The sequence below is a fragment of the Myotis myotis genome, unplaced genomic scaffold (assembly GCF_014108235.1).
Source record: "Myotis myotis isolate mMyoMyo1 unplaced genomic scaffold, mMyoMyo1.p scaffold_m19_p_3, whole genome shotgun sequence".
In the NCBI taxonomy this organism is placed as follows: Eukaryota; Metazoa; Chordata; class Mammalia; order Chiroptera; family Vespertilionidae; genus Myotis; species Myotis myotis.
In genome coordinates, this window is record NW_023416335.1 from 87,055,405 (window position 1) to 87,080,832 (window position 25,428).

The 25,428-nt window shown below is 41.0% G+C and overlaps 1 protein-coding gene and 1 long non-coding RNA gene across 11 annotated transcripts in view; one reads left to right on the forward strand and one right to left on the reverse strand.

Annotated features, from left to right (window-relative positions):
• Window positions 1-1,755: 1,755 nt before the first annotated feature.
• On the reverse strand, window positions 1,756-25,283 carry LOC118650274. 2 transcript variants are annotated; one of them, XR_004965977.1, is made up of 3 exons: window positions 24,815-25,283; window positions 2,284-2,431; window positions 1,756-1,911 (listed from the first exon to the last, which is right to left on the reverse strand). It is a non-coding gene; the product is annotated as an uncharacterized LOC118650274 (long non-coding RNA). The 2 variants fall into 2 exon arrangements; XR_004965976.1 differs by lacking the exon at window positions 24,815-25,283 and adding an exon at window positions 4,642-4,760.
• The window catches only part of TRIM13 (tripartite motif containing 13), a 32,685-nt gene continuing 28,908 nt past the window's right edge, over window positions 21,652-25,428 (forward strand). For 3 of the 9 annotated variants that reach the window (XM_036298510.1, XM_036298509.1, XM_036298511.1), the window contains exons 1-2: window positions 21,652-21,989; window positions 24,251-24,415. The gene's annotated coding sequence lies outside the window, so the exon portion shown is untranslated. The remainder of the gene's footprint in view (window positions 21,990-24,250; window positions 24,416-25,428) is intronic. The other 6 variants (XM_036298519.1, XM_036298518.1, XM_036298520.1 and 3 more) reach the window with 4 other exon arrangements.

Sequence of the window (25,428 nt, forward strand, 5' to 3'; positions counted from 1 at the left end):
CTGATCAGCGTGTGCCCCAATGGACTGTGAGATCCTTTAAGGCTGCCATGCTTTTCTTTATTTTTGATCCCCAGCCATAAGCACACTTGTGCTTAGCTCAGGGTTCATGTTAAACAGATATTGCTCAGAAGGCTGCAGGAGGAGGGGAGGGGCAAAAGTTTGTGCTGTACCCCGGGCCGGCACAGAAGAGGCCCCTTTATGAGGGTGGATTTTTTTCACGGGCCGGCAGAGGGCGGCTTGCATCAGCAGACTGGACTGGTTTCTTCCCCCGCCCCCCACCTTGTTAACTTTGGGCATTACTTTTTCCGTGAACCTGAAGGCCTGAGGCTAGAAATTTAAATGTAAGCCTGTACAAGCATTAGGACATCACCAGTTAGTTGTACAGAAGAAACCCATGCTACGTTTAGTCCAAAAGGCACAAAAACAGTCCAGAATTAGTTAAAGAATACTAAACCGTGACAGCTCCGGCTGACACAAAGCTAAAGAAGAAAAGTTACCTGGTCAGTCTTTCAGGATATTTTAATAATTTCAAAGTTGGAAAGCTCCTTACACTCACTTGAAGAACTAGTTTATCTAATCCAACTGCCTCATTTCTTAGACGAGGGAGCTAAGGTTCATGAAACCAGTCCTCTGGACTCTTCAAGACGATATAGCTACAGAAAAGTATACACGATTCTCAAACTTTGGTTTTAGGCACATGTTGAAAACATGTGGAAAGATGACTATTTGGAAAAATTGCACCTAGAATCCTTGTATCTCCCATAGTCTCGCATACATATTTACATATGTATATAATGTACATACATAAAACATGTAATATTTATATATAATAAGTATGCTATATATAAAAATATATATTTATTTTTCCAGCATAGAGAGGCGGCGTAGTCGACTGGTTCAACATATGGACCACCCAGGCTGTCTGGGTTTGAATTCTAGTTCTGTCACTTATTAGTTGTGTAACCCTGAGCAAGTTACTTAAACTCTCTATATATCCTCATCTATAAATGAGGTTCTTAACAGTACCTGTTTTATTAGAATATTTTAAGGATTCAATTAGTTAACATTTATAACGCAGTTAGAGCAGTGCTTGGTATATTAAAGGCACTATAACCTATACTAATAAAAGAGTAATCTGCTAATTAGACTGGGAGACCTTCCGGACATCCTTCCAGACAAAGCCATGGTGGTGGGGCCGAGGCAGAGGTGGTTAGGGTCGATCAGGCTGGCGGGGGGTGAGGGTGGGGCAGTTGGGGGCAACCATGCCAGCAGGGGGTATAGATGGGGGTGAGCAGGGCAGCAGGGCGGGCAGGTAGGGCAGGCTGATGGGGGGCAGTTGGAGGCAAGAAGGCCAGCGGGGGGGGGGGGGGGGCAGATGGGGCAATAAGGCTGGCAGGGGGGCAGTTGGGGTGATCAGGCTGGCTGGCAGGTGGGGGCCGTTAGGGGCAAACAGGCCGTCCAGGGGGCAGTTGGGGGCAAGCAGGCCAGCAAGGGGGGGCAGTTGGGGATGAGCAGGCTGGCAGGCAGAGTGGTTAGGGGTGATCAGGCAGTCAGGCAGGTGAGTGGTTAGGAGCCAGCAGTCCTGGATTGTGAGAGGGATGTCCCCCAAGGGGTCCCAGATTGGAGAGGGTGCAGGCCGGGCTGAGGGACACTCTCCCTCCCGTGCACGAATTTCATGCACTGGGCCACTAGTCTATATTATAAAAGGCCTGTGGCCATAATGCTGTAATGACCAATGACCGGACTCACCAGGAGGTGCATTGATGGGTCTCGCGGCGCGGCAGGCCGGGGTCCTGAGGCGGCATGGTGGGTCTGGGGTCCCACACCTGCAGCTGCACAGTGGGTCTGGGATCTTGCCCCCATGGCAGCCTGGCGGGTCTGGGTTCTCATGCGATTTCATGCACTGGGCCTCTAGTGATTATATAATGTAATAAATAAAATACATAAAAATTTGGAAAGATGCTATTTTAACAATGAAAAAGAATAACATTTCAAGGGTACTTTTTAAAGGGTTGGAAGTGAGCTTTTAATATATCTCTCTTGGGGAAAATCAATTGTGTAATATATTACAAAGGCATGAGAAATAAGGTGTGGTTAATGAACTTGACCACCAGATGGAGAGCCAAAAAGCCTTCCATTATGATTCCAGGTGAGGCTCTGGTTTCCACCTTCCAGAAAAGTTATTTGACTTTCCCCCCTCATTTTGGAAAGTGTAAAAACAGCAACCCAAAGTCAAGTTCACAAACCTTCAACGAAGCAGGTGCTTGGAACATTTAACACTACCTGCCACTCCTGCACTCTTGTTTCAGAGGAACCATGACCCTCTCTCCCAGGCTGGTTCTTAATCAGCATCGCCCGCTTCCCTGGGCGTCTCCATTTGAAGGCAGCCATGGCTTGTACTCTGCTCCTCGGGTGGGGCTGTAGGGCATGGCTGGCAGGAAAGAGGAACGACAATAGTACATCCACTCTCCACTTCAGGCTTAGTGTGGGAAATGGGAGTCCCTGGCCCTGTGAAAAGCAACTCAGATCCCGGCTGAGGACCAGGGTCAATGGCAGTGGGATCCAGCTTCCAGGGGCCATCACTGGAGAGGTCAGAGCAGTTCTAAGAGATGCAGCAGAGGCAGCACTTGGGTTGGTGTTACAGACCCTACTTAGGAGAAAAGAGAAAAGCAGCCTTTGAGGAAATGCCCAGAAGCTTCACCTGAGCAGCGGAGTGGGAGGATGTCTCCTACAAGGGAAAGGCGCTCATAGACGAGGCGCCGGCTGAGGGAACAAGGCAGGAGGCTGTCTGAAGGCCGTGGCCCAGGATCCTTTGGAAAGTGACTGACAGTGAACTAGGCTGGAGCTTACTTAGACAGGACATGTTATAAGAATTGTCTCTAGCCAACGGAAGCGAGGGGCCTGAGCACTCATGCTTCTCAGACTTGCAGATGCATGGAAAACACCTGGAGACCTTGTTAAAACTCATTCTAATTCAACAGATTCAGGATATTGCCTCTGATTCTGCATTTTACCCTGGTGAGGATGCTGGTCCCTCTACCCCACTTTCAGAAGTCGGGGTCTCTTCAAAATGTCAGAAGAGAGAAAGCTGAGCACTGCAGGTCATGGAGCAGACACTCAACCACAGGGCATGTACTTTGGGAGGAAATCCTTCCAGCTGCCATTCAAATTCAAGGTTGCCTTTGCAGGTTCCCAGGTAGTAAAAGTATTTAAGGAGGAGTTCAATTATGGGGCAAAGAAGGAAAGGAATCACAGATTCAAGAAGCCCTCACTGACCTCCCAGTGTGATTGGGGGCTGAGAAGAAGAATGGTTGGGTGAGGCCAGATCACCAGTAGTTAGGGAGATCTGGTGAGGCAGAAGAAGATGCTAGCAGGAAAGTCCCGGGCCCATAGCAGCCCCTAAATTCCCCACAGGCAGTTTTTCACATGCTACCTGGAGGTCACATCTGGAGGCTTTGAAAGAAGATACCAAGTTACCTCACACAAGCACTCGCCAAACCAGGTGACTCGATTGAGAGAAGCTGCTAATTGTAATAGAGGCAGAATGTTATCTGCACTAAGTTTAAAACAGTTTTCCAGGGGGAAATGAGGACAGGCCAAGGCTGCCAAAGAGGGTTGGGTGTTGGCTTTGCAGAAAGCTGAGTGAAACACTGACAAACAGTGTTGACAGGTGTCCTGCATTGAACCCGGCAGTGTGGGATTTTAGGTTTTGGTGTATAAAAATGCAGTAAATACCTGTTTTAAAAAATTCATTATTCAGATATACTTTTTCATACATTTTGACTATTTTTTTTTAATCATTAGGGGTTTGTAATTTCAGTGTTTAGTTACTCATCCTGCTAGGTATTAAATGGACAAACACTACTTAAAGGATGCTTATAATTCTTTTGAAATGTGAGGAATCCTTTATGTGTGTGTGCAACTAAAAGATTCCAACACTAATGTAAAGTATTCTGTTAAATAGAGTAAAAATCTATCTCTTAGGAGAGGGGAAGAGTACACTCTACAAAAAAAGTTTTTCTTTTCCTCAGTCTGCCGGGGGTGGATATTTTTGTAACCCTGTTGCCCAGGAAGCAAGGAATCCCAGTTACCGTTGGGAGTTAACAAGAGCTAACGTTTGCTGAGTGTTTACTGTAAGCACTCCATGTCCTCTACCGCCTTGTGCACAGCAATCCCACAAGGGAGATGCTCTAATTGCACCCATTTTACAGAAGAGGAAACAAGCTCAGAAAGTTTAAGTATTGAGGCCAAAAACCTACACGTTACCCTCAGTTTCTCTATTTTACTCAGGCCCATCATCCAATTTGTTTACGAGTCTGTCAGCTGTAACTCCAAAATATATTTAAAAATCTGATCTTTGTTCCACCCTAGTTCAAGTCCTCATTATCTTTCTTGCTTGAACTTTGGATTAGCCTTGAACTGCCCCTCCAATGCCACTCTTAACCCAGTTCAGTCTTCCCTCCACATAACGGCCAGAGTAGTTTTTTAAAACTCTAAGTCAGATCATATACTCTCCAATGACTCCCCTTGACATTTAAAATAAAATTCAAACTCCCTACGGGGGCTTACAAGACCCTACTACGTGTTCCAGCTCTATGGCAGATTTTTCATTCACTCAACAAATATTCACGGAGGGCTTACTATGTGCCAGGTATCTTCGAGATACTGAACATATTGTTGCCATACAGAGCTTGCACAGTGGGAGGAGACAATAGTCGAAGAAATGTGGAGGATATCAGATGAAGATAAGTGCTATGGAGAAAAATGAATTGGAAAAGGAGAATATGAAGTGCTGAGTGGCAGTAAGGGTCCACGGGGACAGCTGAATGGATGGCAGGAGGCCTTCTTGAGATGGGGACATTGGAGCAGAAACCTGTAGGAGAGAAAGGAGTGAGTCAAGAGGATTCTGGAGAAAGAACATTCCAGACAGAAGGAATAGCAAGTGCAAAGGCCCTAAGGAAAAGGTATGTTTGAGGAACGGCAGGGAGGCAAATGAGGCTAGAGCAAAGAGAGTAAGGTAGGGGAGGAAGTGGAGAGTAGAGAGGTCCTGGCGGTGGGCTGGCAAGAGGCAGACATGCAGGAACGTACAGGTCCTCTCCCCTGCCTCAATAAAGGCACTTGGACTCTGACAGAGTGTGTTGGGAGCCAGGGGAGGAATATGAGCAGGGCAGTGGCATGATTGTGTAGAGAAAGAGAAGTGCTCAAAAGTTGTCCATAGGTCTGGTAAACAAGAATAGGTAGTTAACTATTGAATCTACCAAGGTGAAAGATGTAGCAACTGAGACAGTTTCAGTGGGATGGTGACACAAGCTTGACTGGAGAGAATTCAGGGCATATGGTGGGGGTCAGGGGAGGGGTGGAGGAAGTGAGGACAATGAGTAAAAGTGGCTGTGCTAGAAAGAAGATCAGAAAAGTGTGGTGGTGGCTAGAGGGGCAAGTAGGGTCAAGAGAAGACTTGGTTAAAATGGATGAGATTACAGCAATTTCTTATGCTGATGGGACTGATGAAGGAGAAAGAGTGAAACTGCTAGCGAAGGTTAAAGGGAATGGAGTTTGTGGACCTGTAGAAAGGCCTTCAGTCAGGCGATGGAGAGCCAGTAAGGATGTGGCACAAGTGCAGTGGGTGTGCAGACGGGGTGCTGGGAGCTTGTGGGTGCTCTCTATTGCTTGCTTTTATTTTCTTAGTGAAATAGGTAGTTCATCAATGAAGAGTGAGGACTAGAGAGGAACTGTTGAAGTTCGGGGAAAGGAAAATGGTATGAAGCTAAAAGGAGTTGAATGTATGGAGGGGTGTGATTAGACAAATGGACCTTGAATCTATGCTGGTTAAAGACAAAAGTGAGGACATGAGGGAGGAGAGGAACAATTAAAAGGTAGTAATACAGTAGACTATGGGATCCAATGGAGTTGAAGAAACTTTGGAGTTGGGGTACTACAGGAAAATAGGAGGTGATGGTGGAAAATGATGTTTCATGTGCCACTGTTCTCTCTCCCACAGTCTGCTTCAGCTCACTAGCCTTTTTGCTGCTCCTCCAACACTTGAAGTTTGTTTCTGCCTCAGGGCCTTTGCACTTGCTCTTTCATTCACATCATAGCTTATTCTTCAACTATACTCAGCGCTCAGATCTAATGTCATATCCTCAGGGAAATTTTCTCTGATCACCTAGATAAAGGGCAGTCTCTGTCACCTGGCCTAGTTTCATTTTCCATGGCATTTATTGCCACATGAAATTATGCTATATTCATTCATATATTTATATTCTGTGTCTTCCACTAGAATGTATGCTCCACAGGGTAGATTTTAGTAGGCATTTGGCGGGGGGGGGGGGGGGGGGGAATACTGCTATAAGTTTTATGTGTGTTGTTGTTGTTTTAAAAATACATTAAGGGAGTGATTTTAGAATTAAAAATTTTTAAATGATCCATTTTTTTTAAATAAGAAAAAAAAACCCAAAACTACAGACAATCTGATGATGAAAGCAAAAGCTACAACTTTGTCACCTTTTCTGAAAGTGCAACTGGTTTAGAAGATTAAGCTATGCAAACACAAAGAAAATATTTTGAATCATCCATTTTCTGGGTTACTTTTATTTTATTTTCTTTATTTATTTTTCTTTCCTTCTTTCTTTTTTAATTGTCTAAAGTTTTACATATGTCTCCTTTTTCTCCAATTTAACAACACCCCCCCCCCCCTGCCAAGCCATTCAATTTTCAGGCGAATGGAAATGAAAAAAAAAAAAAAAGCAGGGGTAGCAATACTTACATCTGACAAATTAGACCTCAAAGTGAAAGCCATAATAAGAGATAAGGAAGGCCACTTCATAATACTAAAGGGAGGAATTCAACAAGAAGATATAACTCTGGTAAACATATACGTACCCAATACAGGAGCACCAAAATACATAAAAAACTTCTGGAGGCTATCAAGGGAAAGATTGACAGCAATACAGTCATAGTAGGGAAATTTAATACCCCACTAATACCACTGGACAAATTCTCTAAACAAAAAAATCAGCAAAGAAACATCAATCCTAAATGACTCACTAGACCAGATGGAATTAATTGACATCTTCAGAACATTTCACCCCAAAGCCACAGAATATACATTCTTCTCAAGTGCACACGGATCATTTTCAAACATAGACCACATATTGGGACACAGGCAAAGTCTCTTCAAGAAGATAGAAATCATATCAAGCATCTTCTCAGATCACAATGGCATAAAACTATAAATCAACTACAATAAAAACAATAAAAAATCAGACACCTGGAGGCTAAATAGCATGCTATTAAACAATGATTGGTTATCAAAGATATCAAAGGAGAAATAAAAAGCATCATGGCAACAAATGACAATGAAAACACAACAATCCAAAATCTCTGGAACACAGTAAAAGCAGTCCTGAGAGGGAATTACAGGCCTACCACAAAAAAAAAAAAAAAAACAAGAAAATATGGTAATAAATTATCTAACCCTACTCAAAGAGTTAGAAAGAGAGCAACAAGAAAAGCCCAGTGTAAGCAGAAGGAAGAAAATAATAAAGATCAGAGCAGAGATAAATGACATAGAGGCAAAAAAACAAAACAAAAACAAAACAACAAAAAGATCAATAAAACCAAGAGCTGGTTCTTTGAAAGGATAAACAATATTAATGAACCTGTAGCCAGGCTCACCAAGAAGCAAAGAGAGAAGACCCAAATAAAAATACTCAGAAATGAAAGAGGTGAAGTAACAACTGATCCCACAGAAATACAAAGAATTATGAAAAAATACTTTGAACAATGCTAATCCAACAAACTGGACAACCTAGCTGAAATGGACATGTTCTTAGAAAAATACAATCTCCCAAAACAGAATCAAGAAGAATAAAAAAACCTGACTAGGCCAATAACTACCAAAGAAATTGAAGCAGTGTTCAAAAATCTTCTAGCAAACGAAAGGCCTGGTCCAGATGGCTTTACAAGGGAGTTCTACTAAGCATTCAAAGAAAAACTAAAACCTATCCTCCTCAGACTATTTCAAAAAATTCAAGAGGAAGGCACACTTCCAAGCTCTTTCTATGAAGCCAGCATTATCCTAATCCCCAAACCAGATTAAGACACCACAAAAAAAAAGAGAGAACTACAGGTCAATATCCTTGATGAACATATATGCTAAAATCCTCAACAAAATTCTAACAAATCAGATCCAGCATTACATTAGAAAGATCATACACCATGACCAAGTAGGATTTACTCTGGAGATGCAAGCATGGTACAATATCCGCAAATCAATAAATGTGATACACCACATAAACAGACTGAGAGACAAAAATCACATAATCATATTAATAGATGCAGAAAAAGCATTTGACAAAATCCAATACCCTTTCTTGATAAAAACTCTTAGCAAAGTGGGAATAGAGCAGTGGTTCTCAACCTGTGGGTCACAACTCCTTTGGGGGTCAAATGACCCTTTCACAGGGGTCACCTAAGACCATCAGAAAACATATATATAATTACATATTGTTTTGTGATTAATCACTATACTTTAATTATGTTCAATTTGTAACAATGAAATTGGGGGTCACCACAACATGAGGAACTGTATTAAAGGGTCGCAGAATTAGGAAGGTTGAGAACCACTGGAATAGAGGGATCATGCCTCAACATAATAAAAGCCACATATGACAAACCTACAGCCAACATCATGCTCAATGGGCAAAAACTAAACTCAATTCCCTGAAGAACAGGAACAAGACAGGGATGCCCACTTTCAGCACTCCTGTTTGATATAGTACTGGAAGTGCTAGCCATAGTGATCAGACAAGAAGAAGAATTAAAAGGCATCCAAATTGGAAAAGAAGAAGTAAAACTGTCCTCATTCACAGATGACATGATACTATACATAGGAAACCCCAAAGACTCCATCAAAAAACTACTAGACCTAATAAATGAATTTGGCAATGGAGCAGGATACAAAATTAACACCCAGAAATCTATGGCCTTTTTATACACCAATAATGAAAGAGGAACTAAAAAAACAATCCCATTTACCATTGCACCAAAAAAAAAAATTAAGATACCTAGGAATAAACTTAACTAAGGAGGTAAAAGACCTGTACTCAGAAAACTACAGGACATTGAAAAAGAGATAGAGTAAGACATGAACAAATGGAAGAACACACCATGTTCATTGATTGGTGGAATCAACATCATTAAAATGTCCATACTACCCAAAGCAATCTACAAATTTAATGCAATCCCCATTAAAATACCAATGGCATATTTAAAGACCTAGAACAAACTTCCCCAAAATTCATCTGGAATTTTAAAAAGACCCCAAGGGGGGGAGGTAATAGGGGGTAAGAACACATATGTAATACCTTAATTGATAGAGAGAAAAAAAGACCCCGAATGGCCACAGCAATCCTGAGAAAGAAGAGCAAAGTTGGAGGGATCACAATACCAGATATCAAGCTATATTACAAAGCCACAGTTCTCAAAACTGCCTGGTACTACCACAAGAACAGATCAATGGAACAGAACAGAGAACCCAGAAATCAATCCAAGCCATTACGCTCAATTAACATTTGAAAAAGAAGGCAAGAGCATACAATGGAGTCAAGACAGTCTCTTCAATAAATGGTGCTAGGAAATTTGGTCAGATACATGCAAAAAAAAAAAAAAAAAAAGGAAAAGAAAGAAAGAAACTAGATCACCGACTTACACCATACACAAAAACAAACTCAAAGTGGCTAAAGGACTTAAATGTAAGACGGGAAACCATAAAAATCTTAGAAGACTCCATAGACAGCAAAATAGCAGACATATGTCGTAGCAATATCTTTACCGATACAGCTACTAGGGCAATGGAAACTAAGAAGAAAATAAATAAATGGGACTACATCAAAATAAAAAGCTTCTGCACAGCAAAAGAAACCATCCACAAAACAACAAGAAAGCCACTGCATGGGAGAAAGTATTTGCCAATGTTATTTCAGATAAGGGTTTAATCTCCAAAATTTATAGGGAACTCATTCAACTTAACAAAAGGAAGATAAGCAATCCAATCAAAAAATAGGCAAAGGACTTAGACACTTTTTGAAAGAGGACATACAGAAGGCCCAGAGACATATGAAAACATGCTCAAAGTCACTAATCATCCAAGAGATACAAATCAAAACAACAATGAGATATCATCTCATACCTGTCAGAATAGCTATCATCAACAAATAAACAAACAACAAGTGCTGGCAAGGATGTGGAGAAAAAGGAACCCTCATGTACTGCTGGTGGGAATGCAGACTGGTGCAGCCACTATGGAAGACAGTAAGGAGTTTCCTCAAAAAACTAAAAATGGAACTCCCATTTGACCCAATAATACCACTTCTAGGACTATATCCCAAGAAACCAGAAACACTAATCAAAAAGGATGTATGCACCTCTATGTTCATAGCAGCACAATTTAAAATACCTAAGATTTGGAAACAGCCTAAGTGCCTATCAGCAGATGAGTGGGTTAAAAAACTGTGGTACATCTACACAAAGGAATACTATGCCGCTATAAAAAAGAAGGAACTTTTACCATTTGCAACAGCATGGATGGACCTGGAGAGCATTATGCTAAGCAAAATAAGCCAGTCAGAGAAAGATAAATATCACATGATCTCACTCATATGTGGGATATAATAATTAACATAATTTGATGAACAAGAATAGATCCAGAGACAAATGGTAGGGGAGGGTGGGTTAGAGATCAACCAAAGGACTTGTATGCATGCATATTAGCATAACAAATGGACACAGACACTAGGGCAGTGGGGGCTTGCCATCCAGGGCGGGAGTAGCGGCGGGGGGGTCAATTGGGGGAAAAAGGAAACATATGCAATACTTTAAACAATAAAAAAAAAAATCAAGTGTTTACTACATGGCAGAGAGTATGTCAGATGTTTTTATTGCAGTACCTCATTTAGAAGCCACCATAGAGAAACTGAGGCTTGGAATAATTAACCTGCCCAGAGCCACACAGGATAGGTCACCCAGGTCAGTCTTCATGTAACTGAAGCTAAATAAACTATATGGACACAGAATCACTGCTTTTATAATAAAAACTAGATGCTTGGTGCACGGATTTGTGCACGGGTGGGGTCCCTCAGCCTGGCTTGTGCCCTCTTGCAATCCGGGACTCCTCAGGAGATGTTGGACTGCCAGTTTTGGCCTAATCCCTTCAGGTCCGGCCTAGCCTGCAGGAATCAGGCCAAAACCGGCAGTTCTACATGCCCCAAGGAAATGGCAGGCGGCTGGGGAGGAGTCCGCACCGCCTCTCATTCCTGCCCCTCTGCGCCTGCTGCTGCCAATTGGCAGCACTACCGCGTGGAAGCAGGAGAGGCTCCCGCCACCATAGTAGTGCTCACCAGCCATGATCCCGACTTGTGTCTGAGCAGCGCTCCCACTATTCCCACCTTGCTGAGAGTTTTTATCAAGAAAAGGTGTTGGATTTTGTCAAATGCTTTTTCTGCATTAATTGATATGATCATGTGATTGTTGTCTTGCAATCCATTTATGTGATATATCACATTTTTTATTTGCAAATATTGCACCAGCCTTGCATCCTTGGAATAAATCCCACCTGGTCATGGTGTATGATCTTTTTAATGTATTATGGGATTTTAGCATCTATTTCATCAGGGATATTGGCCTGTAATTCTCTTTCTTTTTCTTGTCTTTTTCTGATTTTGGAATTAGGACAGTGTTTCTCAACCTTCCTAATGCCGCGACCCTTTAATACAGTTCCTCATGTTGTGGTGACTCCCAATTTCATTGTTATAAATTGAACATAATTAAAGCATAGTGATTAATCACAAAAACAATATGTAATTATATATGTGTTTTCCGATGGTCTTAGGTGACCCCTATGAAAGGGTCGTTTGACCCCCAAAGGGTTTGAGACCCACAGGTTGAGAACAGCTGAATTAGGATAATGCTGCACTCATAGAAAGAGCTTGGAATAGTCCTTTCCTCTTGGATTTTTTTTAATAGTTTGAGGTGCATATGTGTTAGTTCTTCTTTGAATGTTTGGTAAAACTCTTCTGTGAAGCCATCCAGACCATGGCTTCTGTTTGCTGGAAGTTTTGTTTTTTGGGGTTTTTTTACTACTGCTTCCATTTCATCAGTAATTGAAATTTAGATTTTCTGATTCTTCCTGATTGAGTTTTGGAAGATTGTATTTTTCCAGGAATATGTCCATTTTATCCAGGTTGTCCAGTTTGTTGGAATATAGTCATTCATAGTATTTTTTTTATGATTCTTTTTATTTCTGTGGGGTCAGTTGTTACTTCACCTCTTTCATTTCTGGTTTTGTTTATTTGGGTCCTCTCTTCTTTGTTTCTTTTTTTTTTTTTTAATTTATTGCTTAAAGTATTACAAAGGGTATTACATATGTGTCCCTTTTATCCCCCCACCCTAGACAGTCCCCTAGCCTCCCCTATCCCCCAGTGTCTTATGTCCATTGGTTATGCTTATATGCATGCATACAAGTCCTTTAGTTGATCTCTTACCCCCCTACCTCCTGCCCCCCAACCCTCCCCGGCCTTCCCGCTGCAGTTTGACAATCTGTTTGAGGCAGCTCTGCCTCTGTATCTATTATTGTTCAAAAGTTTATAAAGGAAAAATACCACATGATCTCACTCATTCATGGATAATAGAGACCATTATAAACCTTTGTTTCTTGATGAGTCTGACTAGAGGTTCATCAATCTTGTTTATCTTTTCAAAGAACCAGCTCTTGATTTTATTGATCTTTTGTTTTGTTTTTTTTTCAGTCTCTATGTCATTTATTTCCTCTCTGGTCTTTATTATCTCTTTCCTTCTATTTACTCTGGGATTTTTTGTTGTTGTTCTCTTTGTAATTCTTTAAGTTGTAGGGTTAGATAACTTATGAAAAGCTTTTCTTGTTTTTTAGAGGTGGGCATCTCTCAGACCTACTTTCACTGTGTCCCATAGATTATGGTTTGTTGTGTGTTCATTTTTATTTGTTTCCATTCATTGTTTAATAGCATGCCATTTAGCCTCCATGTGTTTGAATGTTTTTTATTGTAGTTGATTTCTAATTTCATGCCATTGTGATCTAAGAAGATGGTTGATATGATTTCAATCTTCTTGGACTTGTAGAGACTTAGTTTGTGTCCTAACATGTGGTCTATCTTTGAAAATGCCCTATATGCACTTGAGAAGAATGCGTATTCTATAGCTTTGGGGTGAAATGTTCTGAAAATATCAATTAATTCTATCTGATATAATGTGTTGTTTAGCATTGCTGTTTCCTTGTTGATTTTTTTCTAGAAGATTTATCCAGTGATGTCAGTGGAGTGTTAAAGTCCCTACTATGATTGTATTGCTGTTGATCTCTCCCTTGATATCCTCCAGAAGTTTTTTTATATAGTTGGATGCTCCTGTATTGGGTGCTTATATGTTTATCAGAGTTATATCCTCTTGTTGTATTGACCCCTGTAGTATTATAAATGGCCTTCATTATCTCTTGCTATGGCCTTCACTTTGAAGTCTATTTTTCCAGATATGAGTATTGCTGCACCAGCTTTTTTTATTTTCCATTTGCCTTGAAAATTTTTTCCCGTACCTTCACTTTCAGTCTGTGTGAATCTTTTTGTTCTGATGTGGGTCTCTTGTAGACAATATATATGGGTCATATTTTCTTATCTATTCAGCAAACCTATGTCTTTTGATTGGAGCATTTCAACCATTTACATTTAAGGTTATTATTGATAGGTACTTATTTATTGCCGGAATTCAATTCCAGCATGACAGCAGGGCTGAATCATCTGGAGTGGCAAGGGCATTTCCCCAACCCTGAAAAGGATGCATAAAATTGATTTCTTGCTGCCAGAAAGATCAGGGCACCTTAATTTACATGTTATTGCCTCCTACTAGCCAAACACCTGAACAGCCATAGGCAAATTCCCCCATTCTGACAATGCCTCTGTATACAAAATCCTGACCCTTTCAAGTGTATATCTGCACCTTGCCTCAGGACAATTTGTGTTAATAAAAAGCATGGGGTCCTGAGATGAAGAGATCTTAGTTTCTTAACCCAGGCTCCTCTGACCCTGAAATGCCTTTTAAAATTATGCTTCATCTCAGGACTCTTGATTAAGTTACACACAGCCCCATCTCCAGGTTGCTGAACCCTTCTACATGCTGGAACAAGAATGCCGGCAATTTATTGCCATTCTTATTCTTTATGCCTGTGTTCTTCTCTTTCTCTCTATTTCTTCTTCTTACAATAGTCTTTTTAGCATTTCTTGCAGTGCTGGCTTGTTGGTACTAAATTCTTTTAGGCTTTGTTGTTGTTGTTTGCGAATCTCTTTATTTCATCATCAATTTTGAATGATAGCCTTGCTGGATAGAGTAGTCTTGGGTTCAGTCCCTTGGTTTACATTACCTTGTATACTTCCTGCCATTCCCTTCTGGCTTGAACTGTTTCTATCAGGAAGTCAGCTGACAGTCTAGTGGGAGCTCCCTTGTAGGTAACTTTCTGTCTCTCTCTTGCAGACTTTATAATTTTTTTAAAATATATTTTATTGATTTTTTATAGAGAGGAAGGGAGAGAGATAGAGAGTTAGAAACATCGATGAGAGAGAAACATCGATCAGCTGCCTCCTGCACACCCCCCACTGGGGATGTGCCCACAACCCAGGTACATGCCCTTGACCAGAATCGAACCGGGGACCCTTCAGTCCGCAGGCCGACGCTCCATCCACTGAGCCAAACCGGCTAGGGCCATTGGTTATTCTTATATGCATGCATACAAGTCCTTTGGTGCACCTCTTAACCCCCCCCCCCACACACACACACAACCTTCCCTTGCCTTCCTGCTGTAGTTTGAAAGTCTGTTCTATGCTTCTTTGTGTCTATATCTATTTCTGTTCATTGATTTATGATGTTCATCATATTCCATAAATGAGTGAGTTCATGTGATATTTATCTTTCTCTGACTGGCTTATGTTGCTTAGCATAATACTCTCCAGTTCCATCCATGCTGTTGCAAATGGTAAGAATTCCTTCCTTTTTACAGCAGCATAAAATTCCAGTTTATAGATGTACCACAGTTTTCTAATTCACTCATCTGCTGATGAGCATTTAGGCCGTTTCCAAATCTTAGCTATTGTAAATTGTGCTGCTATGAACATAGGGGTGCATATATCCTTTCTGATTAGTGTTTCTGTTTTATTGGAATATATATCTAGAAGTGGAATTACTGGGTGGAATGGGAGTTCCATTTTTAACTTTTTGAGGAAATGCCATACTATTTTTCACAGTGGCTGCACCAGTCTTCATTCCCACCAGCAGTGCAAGAGGATTCCTTTTTCTCCAAATCCTCTCCAGCACTTGTGGTTTGTTGATTTGTTGATTATAGCCATTCTGACAGGTGTGAGATGGTACCTCATTATTTTGATTTGCATCTCTCAAATGATTAGTGACTTTGAACATGTTTTCATATGTCTCCTGGCCTTCTGTATGTCCTCTTTCGAATATGTCCTCCCTCTGTATGTCTATTTAGGCCCTTTGCCCATTTTTGGATTGGATCGTTTATCTTCCTTTTGTTAAGTTTTATGAGTTCCCTATAAATGTTGGAGATTAAACCCTTATCGGAGATAACATTGGCAAATATGTTCTCCCACGCAGTGAGCTTTCTTGTTGTTTTGTGGATTGCTTCTTTTACTGTGCAGAAGCTTTTTATTTTGATGTTGTCCCATTTGTTTATTTTTCCCTTATTTTCCATTGCCCTAGGAGTTGTGTTGGTAAAGATATTGCTATGACAAAAGTCTGCTATTTTGCTGCTTATGGCTTCTTCTAAGACTTTTATGGTTTCCTGTCTTACGTTTAAGTCCTTTATCAATTTTGAGTTTATTTTTGTATAAAGTAAAAGTTGGTGGTCTAGTTTCATTTTTTTGCATGTATCGGTTCAATTTTCCCAGCACCATTTATTGAAGAGACTGTCTTGACTCCATTGTATGTTCTTGCCTCCTTTGTCAAATATTAATTGAGCATAATGGCTTGGGTTGATTTATGGGTTCTCTATTCTGTTCCATTGGTCTATATGTCTGTTCTTGTGCCAGTACCAGGCAGTTTTGAAAACAGTGGCTTTGTAGTATAGCTTGATATCTGGTATTGTGATCCCTCCAATTTTGTTCTTCTTTCTCAAGATTGCTACAGCTATTCAGTGTTGTTGTTTTTTTTGTTTTTGTTTGTTTGTTTGTTTTTTATTCCAGATGGATTTTTTGGACATTTTATTCTAGGTCTTTGAAGTATAAAATTGGTATTTTAATGGGTATTGTATTGATTTTATAGATTGCTTTGGGTAGCATGGACATTTTAATCATGTTGATTCTACCAATCCATGAACATGGTATATTCTCCCATTTGTTTACGTCTTCCTCTATCTCTTTTTTCAGTGTCCTATAATTTATTGAGTATAGATCTTTACCTCCTTGTTCAAATTTATTCCTAGGTATCTTAATTTTTTTTAAATTAAATCTTTATAGTTCAGATTATTACAGTTGTTCCCCTTCCCCCCCCCCCATAGCTACCCTCCACCCGGTTCCCACCCCACCCTCTGCCCTCACCCCCCCCTCCCACTGTCCTCATTCATAGGTGTACGATTTTTGTCCAGTCTCTTCCTGCACCCCTCACACCTCTTTCCCCCCCAAGAATAGTCAGTCCATTCCCTTTCTATGTCCCTGATTCTATTATATTCACCAGTTTATTCTGTTCATCAGATTATCTATTCACTTGATTTTTAGATTCACTTGTTGATAGATGTGTATTTGTTGTTCATAATTTGTATCTTTACCTTTTTCTTCTTCTTCCTCTTCTTAAAGGATACCTTTCAGCATTTCATATAATACTGGTTTGGTGGTGATGAACTCCTTTAGCTTTTTCTTTGTCTTTGAAGCTCTTTATCTGGCCTTCAATTCTGAATGATAGCTTTGCTGGGTAAAGTAATCTTGGTTGTAGGTTCTTGGTATTCATCACTTTGAATATTTCTTGCCACTCCCTTCTGGCTTGCATAGTTTCTGTTGAGAAATCAGCTGACAGTCGTATGGGTACTCCCTTGTAGTTAACTGACTGTTCTTCTCTTGCTGCTTTTAAGATTCTCTCTTTGTCTTTTGCTCTTGGCATTTTAATTATGATGTGTCTTGGTGTGGTCCTCTTTGGGTTCCTTTTGTTTGGGGTTCTCTGCGCTTCCTGGACTTGTAAGTCTATTTCTTTCACCAGGTAGGAGAAGTTTTCTGTCATTATTTCTTCAAATAGGTTTTCAATATCTTGCTCTCTCTCTTCTTCTGGCATCCCCATAATTCGGATGTTGGTATGCTTGAAGTTGTCCTAGAGGCTTCTTACACTATCTTCATATTTTTGGATTCTTTTTTCTTTTTGTTTTTCCAGTTGGGTGATTTTTGCTTCTTCATATTTCAAATCTTTGACTTGATTCTTGCGATCCTCTAGTCTTCTGTTGGAACTCTGTATATTATTCTTTGTTTCAGTCAGTGTATGCCTATCTAATTGGCCCTTGTTCATATCCTCAAGGGTCTCACTAGATTTCTTGAGGGTCTCACTAAATTTATTGGCGGTTTCTAAAAAATTCTTGAAAAACCTTATAAGTGTGGTTTTGAACTCTATATCCAGTAGTTTGCTTTCCTCCATTTCTGTCATTTGTAACCTGTTTCTTTGTCTCCGCATTTTTATGCTTCCCTGTGTTGATAGAGTGGCTTTTGGTGCTAGGTGCCCTATAGGGACCAGTGGCTCAGCCTCCCCAATACCTGAGGTGGACACTCTTGGTGCACACCCTTGTGGGCTTTGTGCACAGTCTTGTAGTTAAGTCTTGATTGTTGTAGGTATCACTGGGAGGAATCGTCCTCCAGGCCAATTGTCTGTGAGAATCAGCTGTGTCTGCAGTGGGAGAACTTCTGTGCTGGAGACACCCTTCTGGGGCAAGACTTGCTTCAGTGGGGCTTTGGTGCTCACTGAGTCTGCCCCCTGAGTGTGTCCCTTATGGATCTGAGGAGTTGTAATCTGGATGGTCCCACTCTGACCACTGGGTACACTGGCTCTTGGATCTCTAAGGAGGTGCTAAGTTAGCCTTTGCCTGAGGCTACCCAGCAGGAGCTATGGAGAGATCTGCAGATTCCTCTTCTTTGTTTGGGGTTTGGAGGTGCCCAGAGGAGGCCCAGCTGTGAAGCAATGCAAGCTACTGTGGGGCCTTGGGCCTTCTTTTAGATGTTCGGGGTCTCTCTGACCCAGCTGCAGTTTGTTAGATAATTTTCAGATTGCAAAGGGCCAGGCCTTTCATATGCAAAAGCCTCTGCCAAAGCTTGGGGTGGGGGGTCTCAGGGAATCAACAGGGCAGAGCAAGCAGCTATGGCTGCTCCTCAGTCCTACCCTAAGAGGCCCTGAGTCTCAGTGTCCCGGTAATTGCTGCAAGCACCTCTGAGAGAAAGCCACCCTTGAGTTCTGCCTGATGCCAGACAGTCCAGTTTCTCCCCATATGAGTCTGGGTCCCCAGAGACTCACGCGGAACTGGAGTTCAGAGCAGTCAGGAGCTTGAGACTCCCTCCCGATTGAAAAAGACAACCGCATCCTCAGTTGCCAGCCCTCTCCACGTGCGCCTCCGTACCTCTGCACTTTACTTCCGCACCTCCTCTGAGTCTCAGTGTGCTTTTCTCTTTCCTTCTAGTTGTAGAATTTATACTCAGCCAGCTTTCCTGTGGTTCTGGATGATGTCCGTTTTGTCTTTTAGTTGTATTTTTCAAGTGGTTGTGCGAGGCAGCAATTTCCAGTTTTTACCTATGCCACCATCTTGGTTTCTCTACAGTTTCGGTATCTTAATTTTTTTGGTGCAATAGTAAATGGAATTTTTTTTAAATTTCTCTTTCTGTGAGGTCATTATTGGTGTATAAAAAAGCCAAAGCCTTTTGGGTGATAATTTTGTATCCTGCTACATTGCTGAGTTTATTTATTATGTCAAGAATTTTTTTTGATGGAGTCTTTAGGGTTTTCTTTGTACAATATCATGTCATCTGCAAATAATGACAATTTTACTTCTTCTTTTCCAATTTGCATGCCTTTTATTTCTTCTTCTTGTTTGATTTCCATGGCTAGTACCTCCAGTACTATGTTGAACAGGAATGGTGAGAGTGGGCATCCCTGTGTTGTTCCTGTTCTTAGGGGAAATGGATTTAGTTTTTGCCCATTGAAAATGATGTTGGCTGTATGTTTGTCATATGTGGCTTTTATTATGTTGAGGTATGATCCTTCTATTCCCATCTTGCTGAGAGTTTTTATCAGGAAAGGGTGTTGGATTTTGTCAAATGCTTTTTCTGTATAAATGGATATGATTATATGGTTTTTTAATCTCTCAATTTGTATTACATTTATGGAATTGTGGATAGTGTACCATCCTTGCATCTCTAGAATAAATCCCACTTGGTCATGGTTTTTGATCTTTCTAATGTAAGGCTGTATTGGATTTGCTAGAATTTTGTTTAGAATTTTGGTGTCTAAGATCACGAGAGATATTGGCCTGTAATTCTCTTCTTTTGTATTATCTTTATCTGCTTTTGGGATTAGGCTAATGCTGGCTTCATAGAAAGAGCTTGGAAGTATTCCTTCCTCTTGAATTTTTTTGGAATAGTCTGAGGAAGATAGGTTTTATTTCTTCTTTGAATGTTTGATAAAACTCTCCTGTGAAGCTGTGTGGTCCAGGGCTTTTGTTTGTTGGAAGTTTTTTGATTACTGCTTCAATTCCCTCCATAGTTATCAGCCTATTAAGATTTTTTATTCTTTCTGGTTGAGTTTTGGAAGGTCATATTTTTCTAGAAATATGTCCATTTCTTTTAGGTTGACCAGTTTGTTGGAATTGAGTTGTTCATAGTATTTTTTAATGATTCTTTGTATTTCTGTGGGGCCTGTTGTTATTTCGCCTCTTTCATTTCTGATTTTGTTTATGCTTGAATTTGAAGAGAGTCCCTGTGTGCATGCTCCGATAATCAGGATCCCCAAGTGTGCACCAGGAATCAGAGTCCTGTGTGCGCATGTCGAGAATCAAGAATCAGAGTCTTTGGTGCTCGGTGCGGCCTTGAGCATGAGGAGAAACAGAGTCCCCATGAGAATCAAAGTCACTGGTCTGCTAGGGAGGCAAGATTGTTTTTGTTTCTAAATATTAGATCAAACTGCTATGCCTCCAAGATTTTGTGGGGTGGTCTTATGTACCAGGTGTTTTGTAATGGTGCATTCTCTTAGATCTCCTTACCTGGGTGCTCTAGGAGAGCCCTTCATTTAACTTTTTTGGGTTCTCCTATTGTATTTGGGTCTTAAATGTTATTGTCCCATTCATGAACAGAATCTCCTCTCAGGCTGGCTGACTATGTGGCTCACCCCCAACCACATCATGCGAGCTGTTGCAAAGGAGCTGATGAAACAGAACAAAATAGAACAAAACATGAAATAGAAGGAACAAAACAAAAACATACACAAAACCCCTACAGCACCAACAAAAGGAACCACCAGAGAAGAGAGAATTAAGAAAGAGAGAAGAGAGCAAGAATGATAGTAAAAAAGAAAAAATATATGAGGAGAAAATAAAGCAAAACAAACAAACAAACAATGCACACGTAAAAAGGAACAAGAAAATGGGGGCAGGATATGTAGATGCAGAGATGAAATAAAGAAAATTAGAATAAAGTATTAGAGAAATAGGGGAAGGAAAACAGTTTGAAATAAAAGAGTGAGAAAAGAAATGACAAGACAAGAAAAAAATTTGAAAAGGAAAATAGAGGAGAACATAGGTTGACCTAAAATAAAAAGAAGAAAAAAGATGAGAAAGCAGGAGAAAAATAAAAGCGAAAAAAATTCAGTGAAAAAAATTGAGTAGGAAATGAGAAGAAGGAAATTAAACATATGAATGAAACAACAGAGACTAGAATAATAAGAAATTGATAAAGCAGATAGATAAAGAAGATACATTTTAAAAGAGAAAAAAGAAACAAAAATCTCAAAAAAGAAGAGAAGAAAAAAGGGAGGAGGAAAAGAGAAAAGAAAAAAAAGGAGGAAAAAAGTTCATTTCAGCCAAGTTTAATGCCCTATGGGACCTTGCTTTGGATCCCACTCTTCTGTTCTGTCTGCCAGTTCTGGGCTTCTTGTTGGGTACTTAGTTGTTAACCACTGTGAGGCACTGTCTTTTGGCTTTTGGCAACCTGCTTGAGGCTTCAAGCGATACACTGATCCACCACTTGTGTCTGTCTCCACAGGCCTTGGCTGGAGAAGGAGGAACCAATCTGCTCTCTAAAGCAGGTTTGTTAGCAGCAACGGGCCCAGGGCAGGGTATTGTAGTAATATAGAGAAATGTTTAAAAATGCTTTGAGGATTCCTGAAAAATGTCTAAGAAGGTTTTAAAATGTTTAAATTAACTTTCCTTGAAACTTAAAGCGTGGTATTAAGAACACATTCCCCACTGCCCTGAAGCGTGTGTCCCTCATAGATAAGGATTTGAACTTCAGTAAATAACTCAGAGTGACTTGTCAAAATAACCAGCTGAGTGAGTGATGTACTCTCCCTAGATAACCACATGTAGCCGCTCGCCCTGTTTGAGATAAACATGTGTGCATTGACATAATTCATTGATAGCCACCTGGACTGCTGCAAATGGGGTACAGGTTTTAAAAGTGGGGGTCCTGACCAGCCTGGTGCTCGCCTGTCAAGACAGCCACAAAGGCACGTCCTCTTGTCAGTCCGGCAAGCGACGCGGCTCCACGCTCTTCTCTCTGCCAGACAACAGAAGAACGGTCAGTACCTCCCAATTGAGATGCGACCGAGCTCTTGGGTAAGGAACACTGGCCCCCTGTATCCGGATCAGACCAGCTTACCTGCTGGACCCCCAAGGACAGCACCACTGGGATCCCACTTAAGCCTGTACCCACAGCACCAGGAATTGTGTGAGTAATAAAGTGCCGTGTGATTTGTAACTGCATATGTTTCATGTGGTGTAATTCCTCCAGTAGTTAATTGAATTATTTTGCGTACGCTTAAAAGTTAAATTAAAGCTTCTGGTCTTTTTGATCCTAAGCCTGCCCTTCAGTCCTGCTTGTGTAGAGTAGCCTCTTCGCTAGAAACTACTTAAATGTCCCACACCTGCACGGTTAAAGTTTATCTCAAGGGACACTTTAAATACCCCAGATCCTTTCCCAGGATCTACTTGGGACACAGGGCCAGCAAACTTCCCCTGGTTTCCCAAGTTCGACCTCTGCCTGCCTTTGCCTGCTAGCTAGCTGTCAATCTTAATTACTCAATAGTCTGTTTCTTAAAGAGCATTAGGTGGGGCAGATGCCATTTAGCTTTCAGAGAACATGGTGGGTTTGTTCCCCTGTACCAGAGATACTCCTCCACGAATGGCCCAAAATATTACTCTGCTGGACAGAAATCCTTATATGGAGACAGTGGGGTAAGCTGGAAACCTGCAGTTTTTATCAGTTTCCCATGTGCGGGGGAAAATATCAGTCTGGTTCCCAGGATTTTGGGGTGGATGGCCACTCTCCCAACCTAGTCCCTTAGGGTTCCTTGAGACTATTTAAACCATAAGTTTGGCCTCTGCCTTTGTTTCCTCTGAAAAGCTCAAAATGCAGGGTGTGGCATGCAGGGTACCTGAGGTGGGGGGGGGGGGGGAGGAATGTATTCACGAATGTATTCATGATTCTAATAAGCCCCAATAAAGGTGACCACCAGAGAAAAGAGAATTAGGGCAGAGAAAAGAGAGCAAAAATGATATTGAGAAAAGGAAAAAAGGTAAGAGAGAAAAGAAAAAGAAGAAAAAAGAAGGGGAGAAAAATATATGTATATGGGGAGAAAACTTCAAAAAACCAACAACTAATTCAAAAAATGCAAACAACAAGCACCCAGAAAAGAAGGAGGGAAGCTGAATCTGAAGAGTCTGAGCTTATTTCCAGAAGGTAAGGTAAAGGAATTGAATGAATGGGGAAATGGTCACGATTCAGTATAGAGGAGGTAGAAAGAGAATGAATGTATAAGAAGAAAAGTAAAAAACAAAATACTCAAAAATAGTAGAAAATAATAATTGAAAAAATTATAATTAAAAATATATATAGAGGAAAATTTATATATATATGAATTTTCTTTTATATATAATTATATATAATTATATATATATATATATATATATATATATATATATATATACACACATATATATAAATTTTCCTCCTTTCTTTAACCTTTCTATCTATGCATTCATCTATTTTTGGAAAAGGAGAATATAGAGCAGATAGGCCTGAATTGGTGATTGAAACTAATTAAGCTATTAGTAGAAGAGAAGAAGCAAGGAGAGGAAAAACAAAAACATAAACTAACAAAATTAACAAACAATCAAACAAACAACAACAAGAAAGAAAAAAAATCGGGGTGGCAAAGAAAGACAAAAGAGAAGTGTGCATGGACTTGGAGTAGGGGAGAGTAAATTAGATATATGAGTAGGCCAACAGAGACTACTTTAATAGTAATGTGTCAATAAAACAGATAAAGAAGATCCATTTTTAACAAGGAGTAAAAAGAAAGGATAGAGAAAAACTAAAGCAGGATCAGGAGAAGAGAAACAGGATGGAAAGGGAAAAGAGAGGAAGAAAGTGTGGCATAAAGAAAAAAATGAGATAGAGTAAAATAATGATTAAAAAAATAAAAATAGAATGTAGAACACTAATCCAAAAAAAATAAAAATTAAAAAAAGAAAGGTAAAAAATAATAACAAATAAATAAAAATAATAATAAATAATAAAATAATGTGAAAGAAAAACATTTTTAGTCTCTTAAGTAAAAGATAAAAAATAAAAAAGTGAAGTTCGTTTGCTTCAGTGGAGCTTCAATGTCCCACGGGGGCTGGTTTAAGACCCATCTCTACTGTTCTGCCTGCCACGTCTCAGTTTCCTATCAGGTAGTCAGAAGTGTTGAAGTTCCCAGCGATCCACCGCTTCTCTGTGTCATATGCCACAGCCTTGGTTTCAGGCAGGTGGGATAAATCTGCCCACTTTGTTTTCCTGCCTGCTTTCAGTCATATTTACACAAGCGTCTATTTCTAACACGGCCCCTTGGTAGCGGTTTTTCTGTATTAGTTTCCAGGACCAAATGGCCCCTCAACCCAGTCCCTGAGGGCTCCCTCGGGGTATTTAGAATCTTCCTTTCCCTGCAGTGCTTAAGACTGAGTGCAGCTGTGCTGCTAGGAGGAGCCTGGTCTTCAGGAGAAAAATGTCTGTTCAGGATTGGAGGGACAGACTGTCCCAGAGTTGGCTTCCTGATCATCTCTCCCTCTTCTGCTCCCCAGTTTCCACAAAAGCCACCTTCCCCTGCAGTCTCGGTGAGTGTTTTTAATTGAAAGATCCTATGCACTGAGTTTAGCAAGTAAAAGCAAGGAAAATATAAAGAAAGAGCAACCATGCCACCTCATGTCTTTCTCGCGCCCCCCGCCCCTGCCCCCTGGCACTGCGCCTGGGCAGTGTAGAACTTCAGGCTGCCTTTCTGGGCACAGCCTCCCACGGATGTGGGCTTAGATCTAGAGTCCCCCGCTGCCAGCAGCCCTGTGGACCCCCTTCCACATTCGAGGGCTACACTAACCCCAAGGGACGCGGATTTGGTGCAGGACAGTCTCCCTCTGATTCTCTAGTCCCGGCTGCATGCATTCCTCCCTCCAGCCCAGATCCCCAACCCCACCTTTCTCCAGGTGATCTCTGACATTTCTGTCCACAGATTGCCTTACCAGCTGTGTTTAATTCACCAATTCCAGGTGGATGGATTCAGCTGTTCCTTCTACCTTCTCTGTGAGAAGGTGCAGGGCCCCTCTGCGGTATTCAGCGCCATTTTGTCTCCCGCTGGACAAACTTTTTAGGTGCCCACAGCCGGGGAGGCTGGAGTCTCGGTGTTTGTGGGTTCACAGCCAAGGCAGCTGGTCCCTGGATGTTGTGGCTGTAGGGTCCCAGGTGGTATCCAAGGTCACCCCAGGTGAAGATAAGGCTGGGCTTCCAATCACAGCTGCTCTCCCCTTCAAGATGGTGTGGTCTCTGTGGCCAACACTTGATCTTAACCCCATCACTTCTTTTAGCTATGTCTGCCTCCAGTACAGAGAGGAACTTTCTCCTCCTAAAGTCTTTAGCAACCTAATTGGAAGATACAGTTGTTATTTTTCACGGCTCATTTACTTTTCTTGTTAACCGTTGTTAAGATAATATTTAGTTATTGAAAATCTTATTCTTTTCCTATATCTATGCCACCCTCTTAAAGACCAATGCACAAAATTTCATGTGCAGCCACTCACCTTGGGCTCCGGTAGAGGGAGGGAAGAGCGGATTGGAACCATGTGAGCAGAAGCTAGTG